The sequence below is a fragment of the Staurois parvus genome, unplaced genomic scaffold (genome assembly GCF_062004578.1).
Source record: "Staurois parvus isolate SC_StPar_1 unplaced genomic scaffold, SC_StPar_1.0 ptg000299l, whole genome shotgun sequence".
Lineage (NCBI taxonomy): Eukaryota > Metazoa > Chordata > Amphibia > Anura > Ranidae > Staurois > Staurois parvus.
The window spans coordinates 8,975,384-8,993,739 of NW_028318095.1; positions in this window are offsets into that span (position 1 = coordinate 8,975,384).

Consider the following 18,356-nt stretch of genomic DNA (forward strand, 5'->3'; position numbering starts at 1 on the left):
TTGCTATAAAACATGTCCAGTAAAAAAAAAAATGCAAAAATCAAATTTAGTCATAAATTTCTGCCAAAATGCATTCGGCGACATGTCTTTGCTAAAAAAAAAAAAACCCAATATGTGTAAATTAATTGGTTTATGTGAAAGTTATAGCGTTTACAAATGGCATGAAAGATACTGGGATTTTTAGTTTTTTTTATACTAATAATGGCGGCAATCAGCGACTTATGGTGGCGATCAGTGACTTATGGCGGCAATCAGCGACTTATTGCGGGACTGCAGTGGACATTCTGACATTTGGGGGTACTGACTTGGGGTCACTGACATCCCCAGTGACACCAATACAGTGATCAGTGCAAAAAAAAAAACACTGACACTGTACTAATGACACTGGGGAGGGAGGGGTTAATTTTAACTTTGCTGGATGGGGACAGGCTGATCGGGAGAGTGAAACTCTTCTGTCCCGATCAGCTTGTCCTCGAGCTGTCATCTACTGCAGCTGTGCTCTCTGTCACTGATTGCCGCCGATCGCCGGGAGATAGCCGGTAAGGACCGGCTGTGACCCGGCGACTGACATCTGCGGCTGTGATCGGCGGGACAGGTAGAGCGGTGGGGCGCCTCGTGTGCGCCCCCTACCTGTTTACAAAACACACGTTTTAAAACGTGGTTTTGCCTGCCCGTGCCACCCTGCCAACGTATTTATGCAGTGGCTGGGCAGCATGTGGTTAATGGGCCAATAGGGATATAATGGCTTAATGGAAAATTCTGATACTACCTGGAAGTGTCACAGTTTTGCCTTTCAAAATGGCCTGGCATTTGGTCGTGACAGAGGGCTGATGCAGGTATGTGCACCTCCAGAACCATACATGCATCATGTTGTGCCACTTCTACTCATGACAGTGTCTCTTTAAAGCCTAATGTTCCCACAACAATCATATAAAACCATTATGGAGGAAATCCTGGAAACATAGAAATTCATTGAGAACAAACAGATTCCTTGACAGTTGAGTCTAAGATGGGAACTGAATTTGAGGGCCCCACTAATGCAAGACAGCAAAGCCAACTGATGTGCTGACCTTGGACCATACTTGGATTCCTAAGGGTATGAAGGAAGCTGGTGCTAATGCTATGTTTTTTCATATATGTTATGAAAACCAACGAACCTGTTTTTTTTCAGAAAAAAAAAACAATACATGCTACATGAGTTTTTCATGCAGTACTGTTTATCTGCAGTGTGTTTTACACAATTTACAGTATATGAGTTTTGTATGCATTGCTGTATCTACAGAATAACTAAAAAGGGCCTCAAAGAGGCAGTAAGCATGATACTGTTTCACTCAATTAACCCTTAGCACACCAAAAATGCTCTCAAGCTGTTCATTGACTTAGATGGTGAACACTCATAGGAAAAGATATTCACCAATAGAAAAAGTTTTTGCAGAGGCCAATTGTGTTGGCCTGAAGTGCTTATTATGTTATTAGAGAAAGTAGTGGCAGAAAGAGCAAATTCCAATGCCCGCTTACCAGGATGGAGCAATAGCAATCACAACAGGTCTGATTGATTATTATTATTATTATTATACAGTATTTATATAGTGCCAACAGTTCGCTCAGCGCTGTACATTATCTACTATTGACATTGTCTGACAAGCTCTGTGTGTATCCACAAACACGAGTTTATCCTAATCCAAGGATAACAGAATATTTTGTCTGGATTGACTAAGAGCTCACATCTATGGGTACCATAAGATATACTGAGGAGTAACCACAGAGGAGGCCGGATACACATATATAAGTAAATGCCAGATACACATATATAAATGCTTATGTACCTTGTAGATAGAAATACAAGGATACTATACATATTAACCAAGTAGATGGAGGCATAGAAACTATATGTGCCAGGTACACATAAGAAAAGGAACTATGTGGAGCTTTAACTCATACAGGAATAGGGACAATCTATATACATATCGAGTAAATAAACATATTTGGAAACTTTAAATAAGTAACTGATATTTAGTGGTACAAGGGCACTATACTGAGTAGGTGGATGTATAGAGACAGAGAAGGGATTATTGAGGACATTGTCTGTCCCGTTTTATACAGAAAATAATGCTCAATTCATTTTTTTTCAGGTTGGACTTTACTGTTGGCTGATGATTCATGCTTAAAACTTCTATTCTATAATTTTAATAAACAATTATCTGTCTCATAAAGAGATGGAAACAGAAGCATGCACACAATTGTTATTCTTAGTTAAAAAGCGACAATTAAATCTGGATTAGCAATAGGAAGACTGTGAAGATGAGGATTAACTAAGCAGTCACGCGCCGATGTGTAATTGAGACTTGCATAATAATTGAAACATTATTTTATCTTTACATTTTTGTCACATTAGAGCTGCAGTGTTTTTTTGAGATAGGCAAATCTGAGCAGGTCACCAAGTGAGAGTTCACTTGGAAGTCACCGTTTGCCTTACCAGTAGACCTAATTCATTTAGTGAACTGGCAAAGTGGTAAAAGTACTTACTAATTCTCAAATACAGCTTCCTAAATAAGATGTTCCAAGGTCACCTTGATTGCACTCCCAGCTCCCAAAGCTTGCAGAGATTTCCCTGCTCTGCGACAACAATCTAAGCACAGACTGAGAGCGATTGTAATTGTGGCAACATAAATACGCATTTAACCACTTCTATACACACACACATCTGCAATTGAAATTCTTCAAGAAATATGTGATACACTTGTTGCCATGACCTGGACAGGAATGCTACAGAGGTTTAAAATTTGGTAGCCATTCACAGAGGCAAAGGTTATTTAGTTAGAGCATTCGGATATTCTTATTAGCAATTTTTTAAATATTGTTTTAATGGAAGGAAAGGAAAATTGTTTAGGAAATATTTACTGAAACCATAATACAAAACAGATAATTAGCAACAATTAAATAAAAGAGATTAATAACCACTTGCCAACCGCCCTATAGCAGTTTTACTGCTACAGGGTGGTAGCTCTGTACAGAATTACATATATATATATATATATATACTTGATTCTGCACTGCTGAGTAGGGGGTGCACGCGCCTGACAAATCACAGCAGAAGCTGATGCGGGCAAATGGGTAACCGCCGACACCCGTTGATCAGCAAGGAGAGACACAAGATGGAGCTTCGTCATGTCAGCGGGGATGTGCTTGATTTTGTTTCCCTGATAAGTTGGTAATAAGATCCCTTAGTGAAAACACCTAAAAGTAAACACAATCACTGGTTAGGCACACAGTTAACCCTTTGAGCACCCTAGATGCTTAACCCCTTCCCAGTCAGTGTCATTAGTACAATGACAGTATATATTTTTAGCAGTGATCATTGTATAAGTGTCACTGGTTCTCACAAAGTGTTAGTGTCAGATTGTCTGCCGCAATATTGCAGTCCCACTATAAGTCACTGATCGCCGCCATTACAAGTATATATATATATATATAGTATTGGGACACCCCTCCAAATCATTGGATTCAGGTGTTCCAATCACCTGGCCACAGGTATATAAAATCAAGCACCTAGGAATGCAGACTGCTTCTACAAACATTTGTGAAAGAATGGGTCGCTCTCAGGAGCTAAGTGAATTCAAGCTTGGTACCATGATAGATTGCCACCTGTGCAATAATTCCATACATGAAATTTGCTTGCTACTAAATATTCCACGGTCAACTGTTAGTGGCATTATAACAAAGTGGAAGCAACTGGGAACAGAAATTCAACCACAGAGAAGTTGGTCAGGTAAATTAGCACAACAACAGTACATAGAGAGCTTCATGAAATGGGTTTCCATGGCTGAGCAGCTGCATCCAAGCCTTACATGACCAAGTCGGATGCATTGGTGTAAAGCACATCACCACTGAATTCTAGAGCAGTGGAGACATGTTCTCTGGAGTGCCAAATCACGCTTCTGTGTCTGGCAATCCGATAGATGTGTCTGGGTTTGGTGGTTGCCAGCAGAACAGTGCTTACCTGACTGCATTGTGCCAAGTGTAAAGTTTGGTGGAGGGGGGATTATGGTGTGGGGTTGTTTTTCAGTGGTCGGGTTTGGCTCCTTAGTTCCAGTAAAGGGAACTCTTAAGGCATCAGCAACACGAAGACATTTTGAACAATTTCATGCTCCCAAGTTTGTGGGAACAGTTTGTGGATGGCCCCTTCCTGTTCCAACATGACTGCGCACCAGTGCACAAAGCAAGGTCCATAAAGACATAGATGAGGGAGTTTTGGGTGGAGGAACGTGACTGGCCTGCACAGTGTCCTGACCTCAACCTGATAGATCACCCTTGGGATGAATTAGAGAGGAGACTGCAAGCCAGGCCTTCTTGTCCGACATCAGGGCCTGACCTCACAAATGCGCTTCTGGAAGAATGGTCAAACATTCCCATAGACACACTCCTAAACCTTCTAGACAGCCTTCCCAGAAGAGTTGAAGCTGAAGGGTGAGTTGAAGGATGGACCAACTCAATATTGAATGCTACGGACTAAGACTGGGATGCCATTCAAGTTTATGTGTGTGTAAAGACAGGCAATCCAATATTTTTGGCAATATGGCGTATATCCCATAGTTTGTAGACGCTATAACTTTTGCGCAAACCAATCAATATGCACTTATTGGGATTTTTATACCAAACATTTTTAGCAGAATACATACTGGCCTAAATTTATGAAGAAATTTGATTTTTTTTACATTTTCTTAATTGGATATGTTTTAAAGCAGAAAGCAAAAAATATTTGTTATTTAAAAAGGTTGGTCTTTTTTTGTTTATTGCTCAAAAATTGAAAAAACCCAGAGGTGATCAAATACCACCAAAAGAAAGCTCTATTTGTGGGAAAAAATGAACAGTATTGCATGACTGCGCAGTTGCCAGTTAAAGTAATGCAGTGCTGGATAGCAAAAAATAGCCTGGCCGTAAAAGGGGGTAAATCTTCTGGAGGTCAAGTGGTTAAAAGCGAAAAATACTTAAATAAAGTTCTCCTTGTCTTTGGTTCCATGCAGATTCCAGCTCTCGTGACCATTAAATCCAATCTGATTTATCAGACTCTCTCAGTATCCTTGGTAACTTCAATGTTAACTGAGAGCTCAGAGCTGCAAATACAGCTATATATTCTGGTTCATGGAGATGGCTTTTACAGTATTAAGAAAATTGCTTTAGAAATGCCTTAAGTTTAAATAAACTAAATGCATTGCAAGTGTGCCAACACACCAGTTACCATTAGTTTGCTTCGGGAAAGTATCAACAGCCTGAATAGAAACGGGACCTGTAAATGAAACTGAAACTGCAGCAGAGAAAATTCAGACCCCCTCCCCCATGTGGCAGACCTAGTCACATTTAGGACAGGATGGACAAACAGACAAAGCCTTTAGCAAGTAAAATGAATTTCATGTACTTTATGTATTTATTACTTGTTATTCAGCTGTGTGCCTGGAGCTCATTTTTAAAAAATACACGGAAAAAAAGTGTTTTTAAAACACTAACATTTAGGGGTCTAGTCATAAAAAAGTCACTGTGCAAATGTTTTCACATATGCCCAAAAGTCACAAATAACTGCCATAAGGTTTGCAATAAGCATTGAATGTGGTCTTAAGGGAAAACAGCCTTGAAGTGGAACTTTAGTCAGAAAAATAAGCCCTAATAGATCACTTCAGGCTGTCCCCTTTTGCAGGTATAACTATGTAAAACATTTAAAATAAGAGCATATATTGTTTAAAGTCAAGTAATGCACTCTCTCACTCCGCTCTGCACATGCTCAGTTGGTCTCTATTCTTGGCACTGTGCCTATAATCAGAGCCATTAGAGGCTGATCAGCGGACAGTCTAAATATTTACTGCTGCTGAAGGAGGAAGAAAGCAACATGAATGACACAGACTGTGCAGAGGGATTAGGGAGGGAGAAAAGAAAAGCAGGGGAGCTGACAGGACAAACTCTGCTGCCAGGGAGTCAGTGCCAAGTGAATGCTCTGAGCTTCCACAAAATGTCGGTCTCCAGCAAGAGGAAGTTGGAGCAATGCTGGAGACAATTTACAGCTTCTACCAATTTCAGTAGCATAATTACGAATGTGGAATGTGTGTTCCTTTGTTAACCACTTGCCTACCAGGCACTTATACCCCCTTATTTACCAGGCCAATTTTCAGCTTTCAGCGCTGCCGCACTTTGATTGACAATTGCGTGGTCATGCAACATTGTACCCATATGAAATTTTGATCATTTTTTTCTCACAAATAGAGCTTTCTTTTGGTGGTATTTAATCGCCACTGGGCGCTTTACTTTTTGCGCTATAAATACAAAAAGTGCAAAAAATTTGAAAAAAAAAAAAGTTTCTTTGTTTCTTTTAAAAAAATTTTCAAACAGGTAATTTTTCTCCTTCACTGATGTGCGTTGATGAGGCAGCACTGATGGGCACTGATAGGCGGCACTGATGGGCACTGATAGGCAGCACTAAAGGGCACTGATAGGCAGTACTAATGAGGTGGCACGGATAGGCAGCACTGATAGACAGCACTAATGAGGTGTCACGGATAGGCGGCACTAATATGAAGCACTGATAGGCGGCACTGATAGGTGACACTGATGATGGGTACTGATAGACGGCACTGACTGGCATCACTGCTGGGCACTGACTGGCGGCACTGACTGGCACAACCCCTGGGCACTGACTGGTGGCACTGACTGGCAGCACTGGTGGGTGGCACTGGTGGGTGGCACTGGTGGGTGGGCACAGGTGGGTGGGCACAGGTGGGTGGCACTGCTGGGCACAGGTGGTTGGCACTTCTGGGCACAGGTGTGTGACACTGCAGAGTGGCACAGGTGGGTGCACTGCTGGGCACAGGTGGGTGCACTGCTGGGCACAGGTGGGTGATCTGCTGGGCACAGGTGGGCGGAGCTAGTGGGCGCACTGCTGGGCACAGGTGGGCGGAGCTTGCGGGTGGCACTGCTGGGCACCGATCATCAGGGCACTGATCATCAGTGCCCTGATGATCGGTGCCGATCCCCGCTCTGACAACTGCCAGTTCTCGGCAGTACTTTCCTCACGATCTGACAGCGTGAGGAACGTGCAGCCGAGAGCCGACTCTTGCATTTTCCTCTGATCAGCGTGTCATTGGACACCGCTGATCACGTGGTAAAAGGCCGCTGTGATTGGCCTTTTACCACATCACGTGATCAGCTGTGTCCGTAGGACACAGCGATCACGGAGATCGCCGGGTGCGCGCCCCCTGGGGCGCGCAGGAGAGCACGTTCTGGGAGGACGTCATATGACGTCCACCCAGAACTGGCCAGCCGCAGTGCAGCCGTCAGCAGGTAGTTAAAGAACATTAATTGTTATCAAACTGTTATGGGTAAAGTTCCGCTTTAAGAACATTTGACCAGAAGAAGTAAAGAACATTCAACCAATACAGAAAAAAGCCTAACACTATATGCTTGGAGTCAAGGTAAACCAGAACAGGAAATAATATCAGGATGCCCTCTGCTACGTTTCTGAAGATTTCAGTGTTCATCATAATGAACTAATGAATCAGCTAACCGCTATAGAGAAAAGACACAATATTGCAGAGACAGAACTCTGTTGCTTATATTAGGTGATAAAAGGTTTCAGTACAGAAAACTTGCCAAACAACAGAGTTTTGTATAAGTAATATTGAATAAATTCTATATAGCAGTTCACTCTGAGCAGTGGTGGATTCATTACCCTTAAAGTACAGTTGTGTTCAAAATAATAGCAGTCAGAAATCACTAACCTGATCAATCACTGTTTTTGGTAGAAATGATATTTCTACATAGCAAATAATTTACTAGCAGGTGTAGTAGAGTAATAGAAATCCAACAGACCCAATAGTCATGACATGCATGCTGCTGATTCTGTGTAATTGAATCACTAATTGAAAGGGGCATGTTCAAAATAATAGCAGTGTGGAGTTCTATTAGTGAGGTCATTCATTCTTTGAAAAACAGGTGGCAATTATTGCCCTTATTTAAGGAAGGAAGGCAGCAAATGTTGTACATGCTGGTTACAGTGCATTTCTCTCTGAAATTCTGAGGAAAAATGCAGCCTGCAGTATCTGTATCAAGAGAACAGAAAACACATGTGCTCACTTGCTCATTCTGAGTTCAATGTGAGCTTGTGGGTTGTTAGCCTCCTGAAGTCACACTACAACTCATTAATATTACTGGAAAGTTTACTTGCTGCAATTGCAATGGGCCAAAGCCAGGAAGACTGCAAGAGGCAGGGTCAGTATTCTGATCAACCAGAGAAAGCCAATCAGACTCTGCTATATGCACATGTCCTGACAAGGAGCTTGAGGGAAAAGAGGAATGACCATATCATACTGGTGCTGTTTCCTCATTGTTCACTTACAGTTGTGTTCAAAATAATAGCAGTCAAACATCACTAACCTGATCAATCACTGTTTGTGGTAGAAAATATATTTTTACATGGCAAATAATTTACTAGCAGGTGTAGTAGAGTAATAGAAATCCAACAGACCCAACAGTCATGACATGCATGACATGAAGGCAGCAAATGTTGTACATGCTGGTTACAATGCATTTCTTTCTGAAATTCTGAGGAAAATGGGTCATTCCAAACATTGTTCAGAAGAACAGCGTACCTTGATTAAAAAGTTGATTGGAGAGGGGAAAACATATAAAGAAGTGCAGAAAATGATAGGCTGCTCAGCTAAAATGATCGCAAATGCTTTAAAATGGCAACCAAAACCTGAAAGACGTGGAAGAAAGCGAAAAACTACCATTCAAATGGATAGAAGAATAGCCAAAATGGCAAGGACTCAGCCAACAATCAGCTCCAGGAAGATCAAAGAAGGTCTAAAGTTATCTGTGAGTACTGTTACAATTAGAAGACGCCTATGTGAAGCCAAGCTATCTGCAAGAAGCCCTCGCAAAGTCCCACTGTTGAAAAAAAGACATGTGCTGAAGAGGTTACAATTTGCCAAAGAGCACATTGACTGGCCTAAAGAGAAATGGCGCAACATTTTGTGGACTGATGAAAGTAAGATTGTTCTTTTTGGGTCTAGTGGCTGGAGACAGTTTGTCAGACGACCCCCAAACACTGAATTCAAGCCACAGTACACTGTGAAGACAGTGAAGCATGGTTGCGCAAGCATCATGATATGGGGATGTTTCTCATACTACGGTGTTGGGACTATTTATCACATACCAGGGATCATGGATCAGTTTGAATACATCAGAATACTTGAAGAGGTCATGCTGCCTTATGCTGAAGAGGAAATGCCCTTGAAATGGGTGTTCCAACAAGACAACGACCCCAAACACACCAGTAAACGTGCAACATCTTGGTTCCAGACCAACATGATTGACGTTATGGAGTGGCCAGCCCAATCCCCGGATCTTAATCCAATAGAAAAGTTGTGGGGTGACATAAAAAATGCAGTTTCTGAGGCAAAACCAAGAAATAGAGAACTGTGGAATGTAGTCCAATCATCCTGGGCTGGAATACCTGTTCACAGGTGCCAGAAGTTGGGTGACTCCATGCAACACAGATGTACAGCAGTTCTCAGAAACAGTGCTTATACAACTAAATATTAATTAAGTGATTCAAAGGAAATCAAAATCTTCAATCATTTTTCAGTTTATATAGTGAATGTTTGAGTTTGTAAAGAAGAATACAAACACTGCTATTTTTTTGAAAAGTCTAATATTCACTTTTCTTCAATTTTTTTTAGAGGAACAACACAAATTTGATATATTTTTCTTCATGTTTTGATTTGGAATAGGATGTGTAGTGTTCCCAATGCATTTGTGTGTATGGAAATAAAAGCTATTAGAAGGGTTTTGAGCTTTTTTCACTTTTTTCAACACACTGCTATTATTTTGAACACAACTGTATATCTGAACCCTCGTAAAACAACCAATGCAGTTTAAAATACAACTGAAAGTTTTTGTATACCGTATAAACATTATAAATACCTGTTTTTTATAAGTGATCACATTACCTTTATTTTCAGCTGCATAAAGAGCTTGGAGAGGTGGGGGTGGAAACTGTGGGGGTAGGGGCGTGTCAGTAGCAGGCACATAAACAGCAGTACTCTGATTGTCCCAGTGAACAGCTGTGCAGTGAGGCATATTGGCACACGCCTGACTATTGGAGGACAAGCTGACCACACTGGGATGGATGAGTGTCCATGATGGGTGTGGTCAGTCTGAAACAGGAAAGTAGGCAGGATCACCAGGTATTTCACACAAATGAAGCAAAACCAAATCCCCTCAAGCATTCTCCCTCTACAAATCTGCCTTCCTCACCTACACCTCCTCCCTCCATGCCGCCAAACAAACCTACTCCGTAACCCTCATCAACACCCTCTCCTCCAATTCTCGTTGGCTCTTCTCCACTTTCAACTCCCTACTCTCCCCCCCCCCCACCCCCACCCAGTACCTCACTCACCACCCACAAAATTGCCATTCACTTCCAAAACAACATCGACGCAATCCGTAAGAACATTGCCAATGCTCCTCCTACCTCCCCACCTAGCCCCCCTCCCACTACAACCCCTCCAACTCTCCCCTCCTTTGACCTTGCAACTGCCCTGCCCCCCACTACCCTTAACATCCCGCACACCATAACCCCCCCAACACTCTGCTCCTTCAGCCTTGCCACCACTGAGGAGGTCACCAAGGTCTTCTCAGAAGCCCGCCTCACCACTTACCCCCTTGATCCTGTCCCCACACAACTCCTCCGGGCACCCTCCCCCTCCATCCTACGCTCCCTCACCCACATCTTCAATCTCTCTCTCTCTACTGGCACATTCCCCTCCCCCCTAAAGCATGCGCACATCACCCCCATACTCAAAAAAACCTCCTTGGACCCCACTGACCTGAACAACCTTAGACCCATCTCCCTGCTGCCATTCACTTCCAAGCTCCTTGAGCGCTTAATCTACAATCGCTTAAACTCCCACCTCACTGACAACAACCTCCTCGATCCACTACAGTCTGGCTTCCGTCCCCTACACTCCACCGAAACCGCCCTACTCAAAATCACTAATGACCTGCTAACCGCCAAAGCTAATGGCCACTACTCAGTCCTCTTACTCCTTGACCTCTCCGCGGCCTTCGACACAGTTGACCACCCCCTCCTCCTCGATAAACTACACTCCCTCAGCTCAGAGACTCCGCTCTCTCATAGCTCTCCTCCTATGTCTCCCAACGCTCCTTCAGCATTACCTATAACGCTACCACCTCCCCCTCTCTCCCCCTCTCTGTTGGGGTCCCCCAAGGCTCTGTCCTCGGGCCCCTTCTCTTCTCCATCTACACCTCCTCCCTTGGCAAACTGATACACTCCCACTATCAACTATCAACCGCTTCAACTATCACCTCTACGCCAATGACACGCAAATTTACCTCTCCACCCCTCAACTCACCCCTTCAGTCTCTGCCCGTATCACCCACCTGCTGAACGACATATCAGACTGGATGTTGTTCCACTTCCTCAAACTGAACCTTTAAAAAACCGAGCTCCTAATTTTCCCCCCAGCCCGCGCCCCCCCCCACCCTCTCCATCACGACCAACAACGCCACCATCAGTCCCACCCTGCAAGCCAAAATCCTAGGTGTCACTCTAGATTCAAACCTGTCCTTCCAACCCCATGTCCAATCGCTAGCAAGCTCATGCAGGCTCCACTTCCGTAACATCTCCAAAATACATACGTTCCTAACCCCAGACACTACTAAACAACTCGTTCACTCCCTCATTATCTCACGCCTGGACTACTGCAACTCCCTCCTCACCGGCCTACCTCACAGACTATCCCCGCTTCAGTCAATCCTGAACACAGCGGCCAGACTCATCCACCTTACCAACCGCTCCTCTTCTGCCACCCCCCTCATTCCCTCCACTGGCTCCCGATTGCCCAAAGTATCAAATTCAAACTACTAACACTGACATACAAAGCCATTCATAACGCTGCCCCAAGCTACCTCACCGACCTGATACCCAAATACCACCCAACCCGTAATCTTCGCTCCTCACAAGACCTTCTACTTCTAGCTCCCTGGTCTCCACCTCCCACGCCCGACTGCAGGACTTCTCCAGGACTTCCCCCATCCTCTGGAACTCACTACCCCAATCCATCAGACTGTCACCTACCCTCCTCACCTTTAGGCGCACCCTGAAAACCCATCTCTTCAGGGAACCCTACCCCACCCTCACCTAACTGCCGATCTCCTCCACTCCTCCTACCACTCCATCCCCCACAGCCACTTCCTCCTGTGCCACTATCCCCTCCCTCCTAGATTGTAAGCTCGAAAGAGCAGGGCCCTCGAACCCCTTGTGTATTGTTTTGTTACTGTACTGTCTCATGTACTGTCCCCCACTATAATGTACAGCGCTGAGCAAACCTTTTGGTGCTATATAAATACTGTATAATAATAATAATGAAGCAATGCAAAGAGAAAAAGATGCATTTTAGCATAAGTACATGGTACAGCAGGAATATGAAATGTTGGTATTAGAATACATTACATTTGAATACATTACTATGATCATCAGCATCTAGTGGTCATGATGCATGATTTACTTTTAAATTGAAATCACCATACGCTTAGCAGAGGTCTTCCTTATGTAGTACTACCCCCTTAGGAGTCACTGAGTTATGGGTCCCACTAAAGCTCTGCACAACCAGACAGCATTAACCAGTTTGGTTTTGTGATTTTATTGAGGGGTTTAGAACTTGGATGGGGTATAGGGGTATATGGGATGCCTGAGGAAGTGCAGAAACCAAGGACAAACTCCTTAGCATATATGTACAAAAAATGTGGATAGCAACAGTCTCTCCTTTGAGAACACAAAAGGCTCTCTGGTGTACCCTCTCAGACCCTAGATAATTCCTCCTCTTCACCCAGCTGCCTTTAGGGTTTCCCTGGACAAGGAGTCCCAATAGCTGTAAATTTAGCACAGTCCTGGATGAAGACTAGTTGGGTATTGCACCTAACCAACCTCTCCCCTTATCTTGCCCAAGGAGTGTAGGAGTACTCATTCTGTATTTCCCTGTTAGCCTGGTAGGTTGGTGGTTGCCTTCAGGCCTTATGCTGGGCTGGCTTATGCCCTGCTTCATAGGCCATCCTGCCAAGGAGACGATGAGACAGAGTAGATCCCCCCTTCCAGAATCCTGCATGCTGGTGGGCTCACCTTCCTGGGGCCCCCTCCCAGGCTCCTCACTCCAGCTCCTCACTCCATCTTCCACCCGACACTCATTGCTCCCAGGCTCTGGGATACTTAAGGGTTGCCTTGGTCACCATGCCCTGCCTCCTGCCAGGGGATTGGCCAAGGTCCCTTAAGTATGCAGCTATGATCCTCCTCCCCTCCTCTGTCTCTCCTCCAAAAAGCTCTCAGGTTTCTTGAGAGGTGGGGGGTTCCAGAAGCTCTGACCTTCAGAACCTCCCTTACCTGTCCTGAGGTGAACTCCTACCTCACTCACAGGTTGATTCATCCCAGGCTGCTACTCAGCTTCTACCAAAAAAGAAAAAAAACAAACATCTCAAATAACTAAACCTGGAGGGCATTACACTTATATTATTTCCTCTTCTGGTTGAATGTTCTTCAAATTATAAACTGAAACAGTTTCATGCTACCAGTCTCTACATAAAACACGTTTTATTATCATAAACCTTAAGAAAGATAATATTCCAGCAAACAATATTATAATGCAAAAAAATAATGAACTAATATTCAAAATATTTGCAGCATAGTCAATCGTGCCAGTTTATATAATAAAAATTGAGTGACAGTTCATCAAATAAAAGTGATGTGAAATCCTTTTTGAAGAAATTTTCCAGTGCTTCTATAACCACTTTCCGTGTACCTCTGTGCTCACAAGGCTCTCACCTTAATGATATGATACAGCACATGTGTAATCATATCCAACTTAAGAGAGGCTTACCCACACAATGTTAGTTATTCCCGTGCCATGTTGGAATAAAGAGGATGCCCCTGATAGTGTATACATCCATTCCTGTCAACTCCTTTGAAGAACATTTTTGTCTCCAACCTGTCATTTTCAGCATAAATTTCTAGATCCAAGAAATTAATCTTCATTTCATGTACAGTTGTGGCCAAAATTATTCAACCCCCACTGAAATTGAGTGTTTTGGCCAGTTTGACATTGCTTTTGATCATTCAGTCATCTTGCTTACATTTACATTAAAGAGGCACTTGTAGGTCAGACAAATATAACATAACAGTTATAATGAAATAACCACAAATGTCTTTTCTGTGCTCACAGCATTATCAGTTTTATTCAACCCCCAAGTGACATTCAATCTTAGTACTTAGTACAGCATCCTTTTACAGTTATAACAGCTTTTAAACGTGAAGCATAGCTTGACACAAGTGTCTTGCAGCGATCTACGGGTATCTTCGCCCATTCTTCATGGGCAAAGGCCTCCAGTTCAGTCACATTCTTAGGCTTGCGCACTGCAACTGCTTTCTTTAAGTCCCACCAGAGGTTCTCAATCGGATTTAAGTCTGGTGACTGCGATGGCCACTCCAAAATGTTCCAGCCTTTCCTCTGCAACCATGCTCTAGTGGACTTGGAGGTATGCTTGGGATCATTGTCCTGTTGAAAGGTCCAACGTCTCCCAAGCCTCAGGTGTGTGACGGACTGCATCACGTTTCCATCCAATATCTCCTGGTACTGAAGAGAATTCATGGTACCTTGCACACGCTGAAGCTTCCCTGTACCTGCAGAAGCAAAACAGCCCCAAAGCATGATTGACCCTCCACCATGCTTCACAGTAGGCAAGGTGTTCTTTTCATCATAGGCCTTGTTCTTCCTCCTCCAAACATAGCGTTGATCCATGGGCCCAAACAGTTCTAATTTTGTTTCATCAGTCCACAGAACACTATCCCACAACTTTTGTGGTTTGTCCACATGGCTTTTGGCATACTGCAGTCGACTCTTCTTATTCTTTGGAGACAGCAAGGGGGTACGCCTGGGAGTTCTGGCACGGAGGCCTTCATTACGCAGTGTGCGTCTTATTGTCTGGGCTGAAACTTCTGTACCCACATCTGACAAATCTTTTCTCAGTTCCTCAGCAGTCACACGGGGACTTCTCTCCACTCTACGCTTCAGGTAGCGCACAGCAGTCGAAGTCAGCATCTTCTTTCTGCCACGACCAGGTAGCGTTTCAACAGTGCCCTTTGCCTTGAATTTGCGAATGATGCTTCCTAAGGTGTCTCTTGGTATGTTTAACATCTTTGCAATCTTCTTATAGCCATTGCCCTTCCTGTGAAGAGAAATCACCTCTTCTCTTGTCTTCCTGGACCATTCTCTTGCCTTCACCATGTTTGTAACCACACCAGTAAATGTCTAGAAGGAGCTGAGTATCACAGTCATTTTAAAGCTGCCTAATTGGTGCTTATTATGCTTGATTGCTGCTCGGTGACATCCACAGGTGTTTTCAATACCTGATGGAAAGCACCTGTATGAACCTCTGTTCTTCAGAGTGGTAGTCTTTAAGGGGTTGAATAATTGTGGCAATGAAGAAACCACATAAGAACCATTTACTACTGTATTACATAAACAATTGATGTCATTTTAGTTGCATTTGGGTAGTTACAACGTCCTTGTAGGATTTGATTCTGAATACAATTCCAAATGTACACTATAGTCCCTAAACCCCTTTACAGCATTGGGGGTTGAATAATTTTGGCCACAACTGTATTTGCCAAGAAAATCTTATATTTTTCTCATTATTATTTAATAAAGATAGAAAATCATTCAGACTAATAATAACTCACCGTATAATAACACTTTATTTATAATTAAAATTATGCTTACAAATAAAACACAACTCTTAGCATTCAATGGGGTAATACTTTTTCTAGTATGACGTCACTTCCGTTCCATGATCCCTAAGGCTCAGCCCTATGTGTTACATGACACACTATGTGACTTCATTAGGGGGAGTCCGATGAAGTCATATGGTGTGTGGAATAACGTAAAGGTCATAGGACAAAGCCTGAGGGATCGCAGACCAGAAGTGATGTTATACAATGGAGAGTATTACCCTATTGAATGCTAACAGTTGTATATCATATGTAAATATAATTGTAATTATAAATAAAATGTTACTATACGGTGAGTTATTATTAGACTGAATGATTTTCTATCTCTATTAAATAATAATGAGAAAAATATAAGATTTTCTTGGCAAATACATGAAATGAAGATTAATTTCTTGGATCTAGAAATTTATGCTGAAAATGACAGGTTGGAGACAAAAATGTTCTTCAAATGAGTTGACAGGAATGGATATATACTGATGGGAAGCTGTCAGTATGCTCTGTGGCTAACATCCCTGAAGGTCAATTAGTGAGGCTGAGAGAAAATTGTTCAAAAATTGAGAAATATAAAGAACAAGTATATATATAATTGGGCAAAGATTTATGGATAAAGGTTATAACAAATTATTTTAACCAGAAGAAAATTGAGGAGGTAGAACATCTACAAAGGAATCATTTATTAAAGGATAAGAAAATCCCAGAAGAAAAGGAAAATCACATCCTATTGATATAAAATTATTGTGTTCATTATAAAAAGGAGGAGGAAATCGTTAAAAAAAATTCCTTAAAGCTGATAGACAGTTAAAAGAAATTTTGCCTGCAAATCCTAATTTTGATTACAAAAAAGCTTCTACAATTTGAGAGAAAATCATAAGAAATATGTTAAACCCCCCTAGATAAAAGAAATATATGTTCTTGAAGGAAAAGATTTTTATCCTTGTAGAAACTGCAAAGTTTGTAAACTGAGAGAAGTAGTGGAAAAAAGTCAAGATATACAGTAACGGCAACAGAAATGGAATATACCATTAAGGACTTTATTAGCAACACTGAGGATGTGCTCAAGTGTCCATGCAAAAAACAATATGTAGGTAGTATTAAAAGGCCATTATAAGTTAGAATAAAGGCACATTTAAATAACATCAAAATTGGATCTAAAAAACATAATTTATCCAAAACATTTTGCTCTCTGTCACAATAGAGATCCTACATAGCTCTTCTGGGATATTGAAAGATATACCGAACGCTGAAGAGGTTGCCATAAAATTAGAGTGTCAAGTCAGCGTGAATCAATGTGGATTCATGAGCTTCATATGCTAGTTCCCCATGGGTTGTTTTTTTTTAGCAATTATTAGTTTAGTATATGATCCAAGTCTTATATTTCAGTAGCATTATGGAATTTACATTTTTAGTGTTCTTAATAGTACATGATTTATTCAATTTTTATTTGTACTTTATTTGTTATTGATTTTTTATTGATTTTATATTAGATTTATTGTTTTATAATCAAGCACATTTTTTGTAGTTTGTGATCTTTAGCGTGATTTAGGTCATTATAATGCATAGTAGGACAGGTTTTGATCTGTTGTGTATGTTAACATCGGTGTCTACTCCCGCCTTCCATATTTCATCTTGTTACTATGACACCGTGTAAACACGGTTGGCTATTTAACTGCTATTTAAATGCTCAGACATATCACTTAGCACACCTTCTGATGAAGCCACGTGGGTGCAGCAAAACACGTAAGGGCGGCGTTTATGGTGACACTGATCGAGATTAGAAGTCGGCAACAGGACGCGTTCCTGGCTTAGAGTGCATATAGCACATAGAGTTTTTATTCAATAAAATACTTTTCGGATTATACTACACTATGCTGGGAACTATATGATTTTGACTATCTAACTTGTATATAAACAAACTTGGAGTCTTAAAGTCCCAGTGCCTATTCAAAGTGTTCATGCCAGCTGCATTTGAGATCCCCATGTTGAGGAATGTGTGATGAGACCTATCTCTGGATCTATTTAAGGTGAGAGTCTACCTGGAGCACATGGTAGTGGGTCCATTCATGCAGAAGAGCAGCTACTTTTTGAAGCACTGGTGTCTGAGGTCACTAATTGAAGAAGGAGAGTGTGATGGAACCCTTAGCAACCACAATTAGAATCAATCCACTGATCTCCGGCATCCAAATAGCGAATAATTCTCAAAAATAGGATTGTTTTCAGATGACATTATTCTTACCGTTACAGATCCCTTCAATTCATTAACAGAAATCTCAGCCACTTTGCAGGCATTTAGTGCAGTTACTTACTATAAACTCAACATAACAAAATCCTGCGCTCTACCAGTAACTGTGGCAAGAGGCCCCTTGAAATACTTTAAAGATAGATTCTTCTATAGCAGGACCTATAAGAAATTAGATTATCTGGGTATATGTATATCTGCCCCTTCCTCTAGTACATTTAAAGATAACTATGTGAAATTGTACCAGTCGATCCTAGTGGAACTGCAACGACTTGA